This window comes from Primulina eburnea, chromosome 3 (assembly GCF_022965805.1).
Source record: "Primulina eburnea isolate SZY01 chromosome 3, ASM2296580v1, whole genome shotgun sequence".
Classification (NCBI taxonomy): domain Eukaryota; kingdom Viridiplantae; phylum Streptophyta; class Magnoliopsida; order Lamiales; family Gesneriaceae; genus Primulina; species Primulina eburnea.
This window is the reverse complement of record NC_133103.1, coordinates 20,604,142-20,621,890: the sequence shown is the minus strand read 5'-3', so window position 1 is coordinate 20,621,890 and position 17,749 is coordinate 20,604,142.

Genomic DNA, 17,749 nt, shown 5'->3' with positions numbered 1-17,749 from the left:
CGTCTTGGGTGCGAAAAAATGAAAAACCAACATATGATGTGTCGTTGGATCATATAGAGTCCACGTGATCCAACGACTTTACTGTGCATAAGATCCAAACTCCAATAAGCTGAGATATCAACTCAACTTATGAACATGGACATTCTAAGGCAATCATCATTTATCTCAAATGTATAACTTATATATTTATAATAGCTTAGATAGCTCATTTGTACTTTTGAAAAGACATACTACCAATATTTTAGCAAAGTCATAAATAAATTCAGTTTTGTTGATACGGATATTCTAGCATGCTTCCTAATGTCGTCTTCAAATCGACAAAGAGGCGACCTAGCTCTAAGAACATGGACAAGCAGCTGACCCCCATTTCTAGGGGACAACATGTGTGGCAATTAGGAAGAATTTAGTCAGTCCAACAACACTAGATCGGCAGGCCAACATTTATCAACAAGTAGTGTCCAACTGTTAAAAACATCTATTTGTTTGGGGTTAGTCGCTCCCACCTCTTGCAAAATAATCATTGGGCAACGAGTCTCTCTTACATTTTTGGCTTAATGTTTCAAGTCTACTAACGAAATTGATGCATGCATGTCAAGTTAATTGGAATTAAGGTTCGGTTTAGATAAGTATTTTAAAAATATTTTTGTGTTATATAAGTGAAAAAACTTAAAGTTTGTGTTTGGAAAAGATTTTGTAAATATTTTATAAAAATTTGTGAAAAACACTTTAAAAAAATTATAAATACTTGTCAAAACAAAATGTAAACAAGCAATATATTGATCTTCATGGACAAGCAGGTCGAAAGATTCACAAAATCACGACGGAAAATATAAAATGAAAGGCACACAAATCGATGCACATGAGTGGTCAAATATAATATTTCACATGCTTTAATACAACATGCAATCGATCATCTAGTTGGCCCCATTTATTAAAATTTTGCATTTAAATGATTAGTACAACATATTTATTGTATGATCAAAACCTCGAATATAAAACATAAACTGACCTGGAGCTTGGAAACAATTTTATGAAAGGCACAAAATCCAAGGATGATGACGGCGAATATAAACAATTTTGCTGATAATTTTTCTATTGAATTTTAAGCTTTAATTATGTATAAATCAATGCCAGTTTTAGCACACATGAATACTTTCCAGCGTTAGAGTTTGTTCCCATTAAAATAACTACAAACGAAAAGTAAGAATTACATTAACACAAATATAATCCAGAAAAATCGATCAAGTTAATTTTGAGAGAAACATCTATCTTGGATCTTCTAAATTTGCCACTTTCCGAAATAGAAGTGGTAGAGTACCGTTTCTTCGTACCCAAGTCGTAGCGGAAGTTTTAAAATTTTAGTTTCGATGATCGAAATTTTTCTTGAACGTCGTATGAATTTAAAGATTAATAGGGTGTTTAGAATTATTATCTTCACGTATATTACGTTGGACGCCAAATCATTCCGGGATTAGCGAAGTTGGTTTTTCTTGTATATAATTTCGAACGGATCTCCCTCTTTTGATCGTCAAATTAAGTTCACGATGAGAGATTATATTCCTTGATTGGATTGTAATAAAAATTGCAAGCAATTATTCATATGCATAGAATATTATTTAAAATTAAATAAAAATTATTTAGTTTCTTAATAAACTCATTAGTTAATTAATTCTAGATATTCTAGAATATTTTGTGAGAATTTTGTATGAGTGAGTCTCATGTGATACCGTCTCACGGATCATAATCCGTGAGACAGGTCAACCCTATCCATATTCACAATAAAAAGTAATACTCTTAGCATAAAAAGTAATACTTTTGCATGGAGACCCAAATAAGAGATCCTTCTCACAAATACGACCCATGAGACCGTCTCACACAAGTTTTTGTCATTTTGTATATATTACTATTACTAATCCTTTTATTTAATTAATAAATTCTAAATTCACTAAATAAATCATTGTGAACTCATTATAAATCACGATCAACAATCTGACGGCGTCGATGTACCAAATATACAAATCTTGTTCATATAATGAAAATAAAAAATTTCAAAATTAAAACTTTCATTGTCCATATTTGCAGATGTTAGTTAGTGAACTCATTCACTAAAATAGACCGTTCCACTCTCCTTCTTCAATTGGAAATTAAGTTAACTTTCATTTATTTCATTTTATAAAATCAACTTATAAACTCTTTTATAAGTATTTTTTTTATCTTCATCAAACTATAGTCATCAAATTCAGCTCCTTGAACTTTGACTTTCTCAGCGGGAACACATAATCCAATTTTTGTGTGACCATCAATTGTTCAGAGATACAACTAGGTGTTAGTTCACATTTCCATGTAATTAAAAATAATATTTATTTTTATTCGGGCTTATCCTAATTAGCTCATTCTTTTCATCAATCTTGATTAAGAATGTCAAAACTCATTTCTGATTGCACTCATCGGATCACAGTAAGAGTGTCTAGTAGCATCGCCTCATGATCCCCTAGGTATGACTGATAGTGTCTGCAAGAACCTTAAGTCATGGTTAGCGTACAGTACAGTCTCGTCAACTCATATATCTCAATCGAATTTGCAACCATTACTATATCGAGATTTGTATATGAATTCGATAACGATGTGATGTATCTTTGAGTAATAATAGTAACATGATATGTGCAATTGAGGAAACACAATTCAAAAATGCACATTGTTTACCCTGACCAAATATTTCTTGCACTATTAACTCATCATATCACATATGATATATACACCAGTAGGCAAACATTGAATTCCCGAATACAATGCATTTGCTCCTACTTATTTTGTAACTATACCCAACATCGCCACCCGATGACCCTCTAATAGGATCGGTGCTGGCACCAGCGAGGGTGTTTCAAGCACAAATATTCTCAATGAGCTACAATAGCTCGTGTTCTAAAAATGTAAACACCGATGAATTAAATCAGGTTTGGTTTTTACACCAAGCGAAAAATACTCGAAAAAATCTTTCAGTTAAGAAAACTGAACAATTTAAAACTTTTAACTTTTGCGAATTAAATAACTGAAATAAAGGGGATCGGTTCAAGCTTGTATTAGTTCAGTTATGGTGAGAACTGAACTGATATCAGCTCAACTAATCAAATTAGTTTCAAAGCAATAGTTAAACAGTTAAAAACACGAGATATGTTTATGGATATTCGGAGACTTCAACTGCTCATATGTCACCCCTTCTACACCTCGGATAAGATCCACTAGAAGTCTTTGATTTATACAACACCTTATACAAACTCACTCAACTTAGGACATACGCTACTGCTTAAATGAACTCCTAGTCTAGTCTAAAGGCAGCACCTTCCAGCCAACATATGTTTAACATCTATGTGTGAAATACTACATACACAAGTTTAATGTCTTTGTTCAAGACTCACTCAACTAACCTTTGAAATTCAAATCTCTTGTATATGTGAGTGATTGTGTGTGCGTGTGTGAGAAATGATCTATGAATACAACAGGAAAGTTTTCTCACACACTAAGAGAATTGTGCTTCTAATCTAAGCTGATAACATGTTGAAGTGTTCCCTAAATTTTGGGGTGGTTCTTCTTTTAAGCTGATATGCATTATGCGTGCACTATCTTCTTCCACCCACTTGTATCTTTTCTCTCTTCCTCTTTTTTTTGTTGATGGTCTTGATCTTTTATATATAGGGGCAATGTAACCGTACATCAAGACTCATCAAATATGTCTGTTGCAATTTGAATCTGTTCCTCGAAATTTGTGTCTTGTAATTTCTGACAGCCATTCTGGAAAGTATTGCCTATAAGCTCTGCTGCAACGTTTATTTATTGTCCTTTGATAGGAAATTTGCTTTCCTTAAGGCGCACAACTGGATTCCACTTTGATAAGCTTGTCATGTTTTGGAAACTGGTCAGCTCCTAACTGATGCTTTGAACTTTTCAGCTGAATTGGTCTTGAATGGGTGTGGTGAAATCAGTTGACTCGTCAGCTGAACTGATTTCACTGATTCAGTTGAACTATTCAGTTGTGCTCTTCATTAGTTGAACTCTTTATCAGCTGGCCGGGCTTCTAAAGGTCTTCTACTGAACCACCTATCAGCTGAACAATCAGTTGAACTGTTCTTTGATATATCAGTTTGACTGGTTCAGTTCGGTCAATCAGTTGGTACTTTCAGTTTGCGTCTCGATACCTTCAGTTTTGGCTCGTAAACTTATCAGTTCAAAGCCTAACCAGTTTCAGCTTTCTGCGCACTTCGATAAACTCGTTAGAAACAAAATAACAAGTTTTGTTAACATCAAAATCAAGATTGCGAACCTGAAGTGTTCCAACACCCACAATGGATTTGGTAAACCGATCAAAGTGCATTCTAGTACGTAGATCCTCTACATTGTCTCCGGTCAAAGTCCTAATGGTGTAAAACCACAATCGTATACTATTTCACTCGATAAGTAATAACCACTTGGATAGTTCGAATGAGGGTTGTTCAATTCATCATCAAATAATCACTCATCTATATGAATGGACATCTTCATGTCCTTACCAATGAAACATGATAACAGGTATTACTCTCAAGCTCAAGAGACTTTTATCCTTGTTTTAGGCGGCTGATTCGACTAAGAACATGTTTAAAATATATGATATGCTTCTTAATGAGTTTTATGATTTTACGTTGAGAGACAAAACTCATAGTACTTATTATATATTCAAAGCCTTTATTTAAGCAGCTGTCATATGCATACAGATAAATTAAATGTCATAATTAGATAAAATCGTAAAATATTATTAAAATACAAATAATTTTTATATCAAAGTCAATAAAAACTAAGCTACAATTTGACTAGCTGGACATCTAATCTAACATGAAGTTCTTTTGAAAACGAAATGTTGATCAAAGCTAGATAGATAATCAAATTCCCCGTTGACATCTCCAAGAACCTTCGATTAGAGACATCAAGCATGCATTGAGATCCTTTTCATTCATGTTCTGATATGATTACTACCCTATCAGAAAACAAAAAAAAAATGTGTCAAATTACTACCCTAAAAATTAGCAACAATTTTCCAAGATACATTAGCAATTTTAAAATTTGGCAAATCCGTTGCTAAATTTAACGATGGAATTCAAGAACCGTTGCTAACATCGACAATTTTAATTTTCTATCGCTAATATTAGTAATATTTGTAAAAATAACCATACCGGTACAGATATTTCAATTTGTTGGACTATCAACGGTTTTTAAAATAGTAATGGCTTGTACAAAAACGAAAAATTTAGTAATCGTTTTTAAATATCGTAGTTAAACGGATAGGTAACTTTCATAATAGAATTGAAAATTGTTGTAAAAATTGTAGGTAAAACCATTAATCATTATTCAAAAAATAAAAGGATTGTCAATTACTTCTTTACATTTAAGATTCGAAGTACTTCGTGTACTTCGTGTTTGCACTTGCTAATTTGATAGGTTTATAATAGTGTGTATTTTTGTTGTCATATTTTCCATTATTGCCATTTCAACATGCTTAATTGGTACACTTTTATGTTATTTTGTTGTAGAGGAATTTTTCTAATCTTGAGATAAATAAGAGCTAAAAAGAGTGGTTTTATACAACAATTAAAGTTGCCAATATGAACTGTGTGGAAGACTTGAAGCAGAAAAAATTCAGAATTGGTCTTTCTGCAAGCCGTGATCACGCCTCGTAACTATTCTTCAGCTGCCGGCAAAACTGAATCTGAATTTCGAAAAATGTAAAGATAATATCAGATTTTAGACTCCTAAGTATGATATTTTGATTTGAGAAAAATATTTGGAGAGAGATTTTTTCTTAGTGGGAGAAATAAATATAAGATAGAGTTTTATCCCATAAAAACTTTATCATAGTCTTTTGGTAGTTTTTTTGTACATTAGGGTTTCCTTAAATTTTGGTAGGCTTTTTTCCTTGACCCAATAACCAACTACACATACAAAAGAAGAAAGAGGCACAAAATCGAAATAGATCTGTCTTTTCCCTCTATCTCTTCAATGTGAAGAAACAAAAAGAATGCGTATGAATTTTTCATCTTCTCTCAACAAATTTAGGCTAAGTTTTATTTATGATTCAAGTGATATTTCTTCTATTTCAATTTATTACAGTGAGGCTTTTCGTGCTTAATTTAAGATTTTTGTTTGTTTCAAGTATTTGTTGATTTATAATTAATTTTATAAAATTTGTATTTCGACCAATCTGACAAATTAATTCGATGTCTGAATTTTTCCTGTTATCCATGAATTCATTGATCCGTAATTTTTATGAACGATTGAAACATGAGTAGCGATAGATTAGATGTGTTGTGCTATCATAGCATATTTAGTCTATATAAATCAACAAAACTCGATATATCAATTGCAGCTATCTCGATTGTTAGATTTTATGATTAATTGTTTTCACAAAAAAATAATGTTATCTTCAATTAATATGGAACGTTATCGTACCCAGTTGATTACTGATAAGTTTTGACTAGATGCTAGGTTCAGTCAATTAATTAGTAAAACACAAGAATTTTGGTGGCTATCCCTATAATTCTAAGGTTAATTATTTGGAACTGCATGAATAAATAATTTGTTAGCTAATGACCAATGATACATTGAATAGTAGAACCCCCTTGAATAAGAGCTTGATAATATTAAATTTTACATTTCATTAACAATTTCTTTTGATTAATTATTTCTCTTGCTTTTAATTTTAGTTTTAATATTTTATTTTATTCTTATCAAACAAATCCTCCTTTTAATTGTCTTTCTTCGAAAGAAATAAATATCTCGTTCCATGTGGATTCGACCCTACTCAATGTTGCACTCAGTATATTTTGAAGTAGGAAATTAAGCTTGTTGGCTCATCGACAGCACATCAAATTTTGGCATCGTTGTCAGGGAACGGTTCAAGGTTAGATTTATTTCGAGTTTTGTTATTTTTTTTTTGTCTCATGCTTCTCGTACAGGTGATTCATCAAGAGAATAAGAATTTTTTGTTGTGAAATACTTCGAGATGTTTCATCGACAAGTATTTACAAGTTTAGCTCAACAAAACGGAGAGCCATTAAATGTAACATGGGGGATATTCAATAATTTAGTGAAAAATTTAAGAATGATGATTTTTCTAACTATGTTATTATTCGAATTTTCCTTAAAGGTTTGGATGGAGTTACACAAAAATGAGTATTTAATGGGGCACTGACAACTGATAGCCCATTACTTAGTCGACATGAAGACAATGTGATATATTTGCTAGATGATATGGCCGACTTTGACTACCATCAGTATTGGGATTCTTCGCTGCAGAGTTGGAGCTACCACTACCACCCAAAAATTACCCACCTTGATTTTACAGACCGGTCTTTCGAGCTTCAAAAAGTTGAGGGATATAGTCTTGAATTAATCATAAGTTGACTGAATGATATGGTAAACAAACTTGTGACATTTAATCATTAAACTGTTGAGCCTCAGTCTAAAGAAGTTTTGGAAGAAATATCATACGAAGATGTGCCACCACTGAGGTTAAGAGATGAACAAGCTCCCGGGACTATCGATTTGAGCTCATCGATTATATTATCTTACATACATCTAGGAAATCCTTGTCTTTCTCCATTGTTAATTTCAATAGATTTTGTTTTTCAAGATCCAACGTTGATATTCTCATCCCATGCCTATTATTTAAAGTCACGTTTCATTAAGGGGGCGAACGTACATTGTCTACATCATGCCAACTTGAGGGCACATGGAATCAAGACCCATATGTGATGTCATATGAAAACTACTTTGGGTGTCAGCCGTTCTTTGATGAGTGTTTCTGAGGTTCAAGTTGACGATTAATAAGAGTTGCTGCTTGGGAAGCAACCCAAAGGGAGTTATTTTATGTTCTTTTATTTTATTGTTTTTTTAATATTTATCCTTTCTTAAATTTCATCTTATTGAGGATGATGTCTGATTTAGGTGTAGGAGGGGGTAATAGCTTTATTCTAGTTTCTATTTTTTCAAAAAAAATAATAATAAAAAAAGCTCTGAACACAGTAGATGTCTTCTAACAAAGCGTGATAATGCCTTGTAAGAAAACATATTCTGATATTATAACAAGGAGACATAAACAAAGGGAGTAAGGCAGAATAAAGTTGTTTGGTCCTTAAAGAATCTAGTATTTATTCGTCGTCTCTCTAATTTGAATCCTCAATGCTTCCATTGCAAGTCTATAAAAACTGATTTTTCTTTGCGTGTAACTGATTTTGCATTCTTACTACTGCATTTGAAACATCTACTATTCGTTTTGCTTTAAAACATACTAGAATTTTTTTTTTAAACCTATACTATTCGGCCGATGCATGTACATATATACACAAAAATTTTTTTTGCACCATTTTTAAAATAAATCAACCAACTAATATTTGAAAATCAAAGAGAATAGTCAAATCGTCTAACATTTTACTAAACCTAAAAAGCAATAAACTTGAAAAGTGTCATCCTCTCAAAACCACTCAGAATCATAAATATATAGTCTTGAAAATCTTTAACGTAAACCACAAACCTAAATCATAAGCGCGGAAAATAGAAGCGATGGTCCTCGGGTTATGTGCACATTCAGTCCAGTCAAGTCAACCATCAAGATCTCCCATAACATTATTATCGTAATCCACTGCATCAATCACACCTAGTGAGTCTAAAGACTCAACACATCATATCCTTGATAACAAATAGTACGTATACAGATCACATACAACAGTGACAAATATTTGTACTTAAAATAACATTTTCATGATAATGCATAAACTTTAAATATAAACATTTTCATATCAACATATTTATATTCATATTAACGTATTCATATTCATATTTTTGTTTGTTGAATTCTGATCGTGATTGTGACTCATACTCGTATTCGTATTGGGCGATGGATCCATCTATAAAAAAACAATATTAATGGGCGACGGGGACACCACCAACACTCTCACCGGTCAACTGGGCCTTGGCCGACGTATTAACATATTCGTATCTGTATCCAATGAAATATGATCGTCGGGCTCCCACTGGGATCATAACCTCACGATATCTCCTATCATCGTATTAGTCACAATCCCTTCACATCCTTCAACATTTAGTATTTTCATCACTTAATAAAAACATGTATATAATATCATTTTTCTTTTAAACCAAGCATGCAACATGTCTTTTAAATGTCCATATTTACCAATAAATCTATGAACATTTAAAAATCATAATTTAGTATATAAAAATTCATAAACATGTGAAATAATCATATTATCATATAAAACAGCATTCAGGACACTGCTATGATATTTACTAATTTCTAGGTGTAAAATTACCGTTTTACCCCTGGACGTAAAATTTCGCGTTTTGACTTTTTCTTAATTTCATTGACTCTAACATGTCTCAAATAATTATATAAGCCTAAATTAAAATTTTCATAATTTTATTTAGCTTAAATACTAGACTTTTTAATTTAACTTTAATTATTCGTTTTTAGGGCATTTTAATCCCGAAAAATATCAAACTTTATTATAAAATTCCTAAATTTAAAACTTAGACTTTTTATATTATTTTGGCTCTCGTGAACTATGAATCGACCCCCGTGAGTCGTGTTTCTATTAATTTTCCAACTAGAAAACCCTAGCCGAGCCAAACTTGGAACCCACGAGCCATCTATAATTTTTCTCGAGCCCAGCTCGAACAACCATGAGCCAAACCCGAGCCAACACTTGTCTAGACCCTACTGGACCCTTAGCACCCTTAGGAACCAACCCGACCCCAAAATCAAACCCCCCAACCAAGCACACAAACTGGCCGAGAACTCCAACTTTGGCAAGGACTCTTGCTTACTCGCCTAGGACCTAGCCAACCCAATCATCCCTGAACCAGCCCCTCATGCACCTTCCTAGGATGCTAAGGACTCACCCTAGCCCAGTCCTAAGCCCCCAGGCCGAGCCATCTACCCTGAAAAAGTCGGTGAACCTGCGTGAATCTCCTTGAAGCTCTCGGGTGGCTAGGACTCCTCCCAGCCCTCTCGACTCGAGCCCTAGCATGGCTAGGACTCTTCTCTCAACTCAACCACGACCCTGGCTAGCCTTGGTCCCAAGCCAAGACCAAGCCAACCACCAATCCATGAAAATCGAGCCCTATGATCATCCTATATCAGATTTGGTTCCAGCTTGTGTGTTCTGTTTTTGTGCAGCGTTTTGATGATGTTCTAGGACTCTAAACTCACGTAAATCCATGCTTGATCATGTCCTAATCATGGCAGCCCTTTTAACGTATAAAAACATGATTTTGGAATCAAATAACACAAGTTTAGAACACATATGCACATAATTACGAAAATAAAACTTGTGTGTCATGTTTTTCCTTCAAATTAAGTTTACATAATTACTATGGTGTGATAGATATTGTAAGGGAAGAAATATGTGTGCCTTTGCGTATTTAACGCATGAATTCTCGTTGACGATTGCGAAGAACAAGTGACGAACGACCTTGGCTTGAAAACCCTTGAAGCTTTCGAATTTTTCTTTCAAATTATGGAGTGTGTGTGTCGTGTGAATTGATTGGAGAGAATTGGTGCTGAAATTCTGAAAGTGGCGTGCAAAAAAGAGGGTTTTGGGGTGGAGTTTAGTTAGGCCCATTAGTGTTCATTTAAAATATTAAAATTATTTTGTTTAAATAAGTTTGTGAATTTATTAGCCGGGTTGCCAAAAACATTCGTATTTTTGTTCGCAAACCAACCTTTTACGACTCAAAGGAGTAGTAACGAGGAATCATTTGAGATCAAATACCGATAAAATTTACGTCCTGGCGTATAAAATCACCTCAAAACCCCTTATTTTCAAAAATATAAAAAAGCATCAATCATATTTTAAATAATTAAAAACAATTAGTTAATAAAAATATTTTCTATTTTTCAGCCATCAGTCTTCGTTCCTCGATCACAATTCGAATAACCCTTAAAAATGCATTTTAATGCATGTAAGTAGAAAAACTACAAAAACATTACATAACGTGTCACGTAGTCAGTTTAGCAATTAAAATCATTTAATTACTCATTTTTTATATTTCCTAGATTCGCATGCAGTTGAATTATGCGTCGTCTTAATTTTGGACCTTACAGCATTTATGCATAACTGCTTTTGATGATGGGTTGAAATGACAAGTGTACTGGGCATAACACATATACCATTCTTCTTTGGTGAGTTTTGAGCCTATGAGCAATCATTATATCATGCTCCATTTTCTTTGATTGTGTGTTGATCATGTATTGTTGATTTTTTTTAGAACTTGCATCGTTATACATGTCTTTGTTAACACATTGTGGTGGATTAGGTGCATAAACAAAATTAAAGGGCATTAGGTTCAAACCATTTTCTTTCGCATCATCCGTATCGTTCTTTTGAGCTTACCCTGATTCATTTATCTCTAGCGAGCCAAGTTCGAGACTGAGATTATTCTTTGGAAAATAGCCATATTACAAGCCATGATAAATCTTTTTTTTTTGTTTATTCCTCTCCTGATGAACCTTGAATTGGAGAATCATATAAACATTTCACATTTAGCATCATTTTGATCTAAGAAAGTGCAATATTTTAGATTGGGTGATTCAAGCTGTCGAAGTCATTATCTCAAAAACATTTTTATGCATGAAAAAATGAAAAAAAAAGAAAAAAAAAAGAAAAAAGAAGAAAATAAAAAAAATGATTCTTCTTCATTCATTGATGTTATAATTTATTGAAGAGGTTGTTGTTATCGGATGCAATCATTTTTGTGAAAAGTGTGTATGTTTTCGTCAGTCCATAAACCCATTGTGCCTTCTTTCCTACCTAACCTCTAGCCACGGTACAACCCTTTTACAACCCTTGTTTGTGCATTTTAATCCATTCATTTGGTGGAATAATGTGATATATTTGCAAGCTTATGGTAAAAAATCTTCAGTGTTTTCACATGAGAGTTCCTTTGATACATATCCAGACACTTATGAGTGAAATGAGTTAATCTTGTGAGGAGTATTTGGATCTCATGCATTTTAATTTCTATACGTTCTTATGGAAGCGATTGTTCATGATGTTGCTAAGTTATATGCTCAAAGATTAAATTATTTTGATGCATGAAAAATTTTACGGATAAGTAGAGGAAGTGGAAGGAGGATAAAGAGTTGAGATCATGAATTAAACTCTTTTATACTTGAATACAAGCATAATTTAGGTGTGAGAGATTTTGATAGACTCGTAATAGTTTGTATTTTTGTTGTCATATTTCCTATTTTTGCCACTTACGACGTGCTTAATTGATACACTTTTGTGTTATTTTGTTGTAGGAGGAATTTTTCTACTCTTGGGATAAATATGAGCTAAAAAATGTGATTTTATATCACAAAAAGTTGCCAATATGAACTATGTGGAAGACTTGCAGTAGAAAAAATTCAGAAGTGGTCTTTCTGCAAGGCGTGATCACGCTTTGTGACTATTCTTCAGCTGCCAGCACAACTGAATCTGCATTTCGAAAACTGTAAATATAATATAAGATTTTAGACTCCTAATTATGGTGTTTTGATTCATGAAAAATATTTGGAGAGAGATTTTTTCTTATTGGGAGAAATAAGGATATGAAAGAATTGTATGTTGGTAATATTTTTTTTACATCAGGGTTTCCTTAAATTTGGTGGGCTTTTGTAAGGACCATGAATCGTATTATCGTAAATCATATTTTGATTATCGATAATTCATGAAATTTTCATGTGATCACGTATATGATGTATATCAGGACAATGGAGAGAAAATAGGTGGTAATAATGAAAGATTATATTAGAAATTGAATTGTAGTTGAATGATGTGTTGAACCGCAATAGGAAAGTGACACATTTTACCGTTTTCAGCATAATTATATGCGTATTAGTACAAATTAAATGAACCCAATTTCATTGGAAAGCTAATACATAGTATTAAAACTTCCATGTTTTGAGTTTTGTCCAAATCCATTTGAAAATAGGGGCAAAATCATCCCGAAGTGTAACGTGTACATTGCAGTTTCTACACTGACACATTTTGGAAGAATGAGCATAACTCTCGTGTCCTATATCCAAATTGAGTGAGGTTAGTGGAAAATGAAATCCAATACATAGATCTACAACTTTCATGTTGACCACTTTTGCTCATGTGGAACCTAGGATGTTGGACTGAACACCTCGCGCCCGAGCACGATATTTTACCACCCGAGCGCGGTACAAATTGCATTCGGGGACAGAACGTCTCGCGCTCGAGCACGAGATGTTACCGACCGAGCGTGAAATCGACTTTGGCAAGGTGATAAAGATAAGTTACTTTATGTTATTTTATTCATTCTTCTTACCGCAGCTTCGAGAGAATACGAGAGAAACTAGATTTCTATCGTACGAAATCATCTTGACATGCTATCAGAATTTGAAAAAAATTATATATTCGAAATCCTCGTGTCGAGAGTGTTATTTTTAGGTACGTTTCTTCTATTTTCAACACCTCGATTTATTGAAATTCTGGAATAGAATGTATTTGAAGTCGAGATTCATAATGTGGTAGAATAACCGACTAGAAACTAAGTTTTGAAGTCATAATTGAATTATGTTATGATTTCGATTTGTTATGAATTTTGAAGTTTCAAAATATATTTGAAACTTATATTGTTTAATTTGAATGAAATTAGTGATTGAAATGAATGTGTGATTGATATAGATAGAGTTTCTATAATGAAATCTTTAAGCTACATCGACTGGAAACGAAGAATTGAGGTATGTTGCGACCGAGTAATATACGACAGGTATCTGTATCATATTATATATGTTTGATTGATTTGATTGAGAATATATGTCTATATGCAATATTTGTTGAGTTATGTGGAATATATGATAATATTATTGGATTATCGATGTATAAAATAAATATTTTTTTGCAACACATTATTTGCTACATACATCGATACATGACATGCACGTTGAACTATGATCATTGGATACCATGATATAATTGGATTTGATTGTGTGGTTTGTGAACACGATGCTATGTTTGGCATTATGAGGCCCTTAAAGCATAGTCATTTGTGGGCCCGATGATTGATTGAGATTTGGGATTTGATGGCGCTTTGTCGACGCTACCATACGAGTATCTCTGATTGAGGCCGTGTGCTAGCTCGAGCATTGATTCGATTGATTATGATAGATGCTTAGTGGATGCGCATTTGACCTGATATCTCTACGACATACATGCATTGCATATCATATATTATTGTGTATATATATGTTGTATATATGGTGGTTCTTCCATACGGAGCTTTGTTCACTCCCAAGGGTGGCTATTGTTGTCTTTGTGTGTGGACAATGGCAGGTACTTCAGGTTATCAGGGTACCGGAGATGGTACTTCTGTAGGGAGTCACGGTTGATTTAAGGTTTAGTGGTCTATCTCGGTATAAATGTATATGTATCTATATACCGGGGCATGTTCCGATGATATGAGTTGTTTGTATGTAGTTGGTTTTGATTATGTGTGGGCATATTTTACGATGTGAGATGAAATACTATTTTTAGTATTCAAAAAATATATTTTGGGCTCATTGTAAAGTAAATTTAAACTTGTTTTTCGCTGTAATTAATTAACCCTAATCAAATTGCATTGTAATAACAATTAGGAGTTAAAGGCCTCACACTGTATGATATCAAAGCATAGCTGGGAATGCTCGATTGAGTATTTTGTACACGTAATAGGCACAAATTAATTGTGCGTATGTGTTTGATTTATTTGTATTACTTGCTCTTTCTTGAGTTAGTTTGAGTATGTTATTGATGAGATTAATGATTTAATATGATTTGATGTATCATTGATATGTATTTGTGATATTCATACTATATTCTGTAGATGGATCCCACAAATGAAAATGCGAGTAGTAGTACTGAGAGGATGATTGGACAATTCGAAGGAATGTCCATGGATTTAGTGATGGTTCGATTCCAGGATCTGAAACCACCGAGGTTCTTTGGCACCGAGAGTGCAGAAAGATCAGAGGCCTGGTTAAAGGATATCGAGCATTTGTTTAATATTGTTGAATATTCCTAGCCTTGGAGAATGAAGCTTGCTTTGTATCAATTGAAGGACCGAGCAAAATCTTGGTGGGAAGCCGCTAAGATTGGATTAAAAGAGTCCGGGATTGAAGTCACATGAGATGTCTTCAAGACCCAATTTTTGGAGCAGTATTCTCCTCTTTCGTATTATATTGCCCAAGAGAATGAATTCAATAGCCTTGCAGCAGGGAACAGTGACTATTGCAGAATATGCTTCGAAGTTTTCTACTTTGTTGAAATATGCGCCTCATATAGCGGCAAATGCAAAAGCGAAATATAATAGGTTTGTGAATGGGTTTCATCCTGCTATATATACTTTTGTCATTTCAGGTTTGCCTACGAGCTATGCAGAGGCAGTTGAACGAGCAAAGGCAGCCGAAGCTGGACTAAGGCGACGAGTTCCTCAATACGCTCCTTCCCTCCAGTGTCAGCTCAGCAGCCAACCTTGCGTCCAAAAGGTAGAAAGTTTAAAAATACTGGTTTTACTGCTTCTTCATCTTCTTCGAGTACCAGAGGATCACAAGGAGGGAGTTCTGTTATTGCTCCTTATTGAAGCCAATGCGGAGGCAAACATACTGTCGAGCAGTGTCAAGGTATGTTTGGAACTTGTTATCAGTGTGGACAGGAAGGTCATTTCTCTCGTGTATGTCCGAATAGGGGTACGAATTCTTCCCAACCCCAGCCAGGATTTCGAGGCGGCCCTGGTATGATGAGACTTGCTATTCATGTTCCCTCTTTTCAGCAATCAAATGTTCCACGATATCGAGGACCTGGTGGTCAGATTGTCCAGGCCCTCCTCAAGTTATAATGTATGATATAACCGAAGATCAGGCGAAAGAAGCTCCTGGTGGTGTTATTGCAAGTATCTACATGCTTTGCGATTATCCTGCACGTGTTTGATTTGATACAGGAGCATCTCATTCATTCATATCTCATGCATTTGTTGCATCCCATGATATTATGTGTACCCCATTGTATGATACTTTGTCGATAGCCACGCCAGCAGGAAAGATTATTCTGTCTGCGCAAGTTGTGCATAATTGTGTATTGATACACGAGGATAATGTGATGTTTCTGAATTTGATTATCCTTCCAATGCACGAATTTGATTCTATTGTTGGCATGGATATCTTGACAACCAATCGAGCTACTGTTGATTGTTTTCATGAAGTGGTTCAATTTCGACCTATTGATGGACCCATGTGGGATTTTTATGGCAAGGGTTCCCAAAATAAAATTCCATTGGTATCCTCTTTGGAAATGTCCCGACTTTTGTTTAGAGGTGTTGGAACATTTCATGTTCGTAATCTTGATTTTGATGTTAACAAAACTTGTTTATTTGTTTCTAATGACTTTATCTAAGTGCGCAGAAACTGAAACTGATCAGTTACCAAGCTTAAACTGAAGCTATCGAGACACAAACTGAAAGTTCTAACAGATTGATCGAATTGAACTAGTACAACTGAAGTATCACGAGCAGTTCAACTGATTGTCCAGTTGATAGGTGGTTTAGTAGAAAACCTTAAGAATCCCGGCTAGCTGATGAAGTATTCAACTGATGAATAGATCAACTGACCAATTCAACTGAATCAGTGAAATCAGTTCAGCTGACGAGTCAACTGATTTCACCTCACAAGTTCAAGACTAGTTCAATTGACCAGTTCAAAACATCAGTTAGGAGCAAACCAGTTTGCAGATACGACAATCTTAATCTAGCTGTGCAAAAAGGTACAAAATTTATTGTACGATCAAGGTGCAATAAGAGACGTTGCAGCAGCGCTTAAAGCCAATTGTTCCAGATATATTTTTGTGGGAACTAATATAAACTGCAACAGACTCTTTCACTGAGTCTCACTGTACGTTCAGCCAAATGCCTATAAATAAAAGTCAAAGCTCAGTGAAAACAATGATGAGAGTTAACGAGTGAAAAAGATAAAATACAGAGAGGACATGCATAATGCTTATCAGCTTTGAAGAAGTAATTAGCCCAGAGGGACCACTTCAACGTGTTATCAACTTAGTTTTAGAAGCATATTTCCCTCAGTGTGTGAGAACAACTTTATGGTGTTTTCAGAGATCAATTCTCTCACACACACACACACCACCACCACCACTCAAATACCGTCTTGCACAATGATGTAAAACTTGTGTATGTAGTTTTTCTAACATAGACGTTAAAGAAGTGTTGGCTGTAAGGTGCTGACTTCAGTCTAGTCTAGGAGTTCATTTAGGTAGTGGGTAAGTCCTAAGCTGGGTGGGTTTGTACAAGTAGTTGTATAAATCAAAGTCTTCTAGTAGATCCTACCCGAGGTGGTAGAAGAGGTTACGTAGGAGCAGTTGAAGTTTCTGAACATCCATTAACATATCTTGTGTACTCTAACTGTTAACCACTAGCTTTAAACTGACTTGATCAGTTCGAGTATCTATCAGTTCAGTTTTCACCATAACTGAATTGATTCATGCGAGAACTGTTCCTCTTATCTTCAGTTAATTAGTTACACAATATTAAAAGCTTTAACCGATAAGTTTTCTTGACGAATGATTACTTCGAGTATTTTTCACTTGATTTTATTTCAAACTCGATTTAATTCATCAATGTAAACATTCTTAGAACACGAGCTATGGCAGCTCAT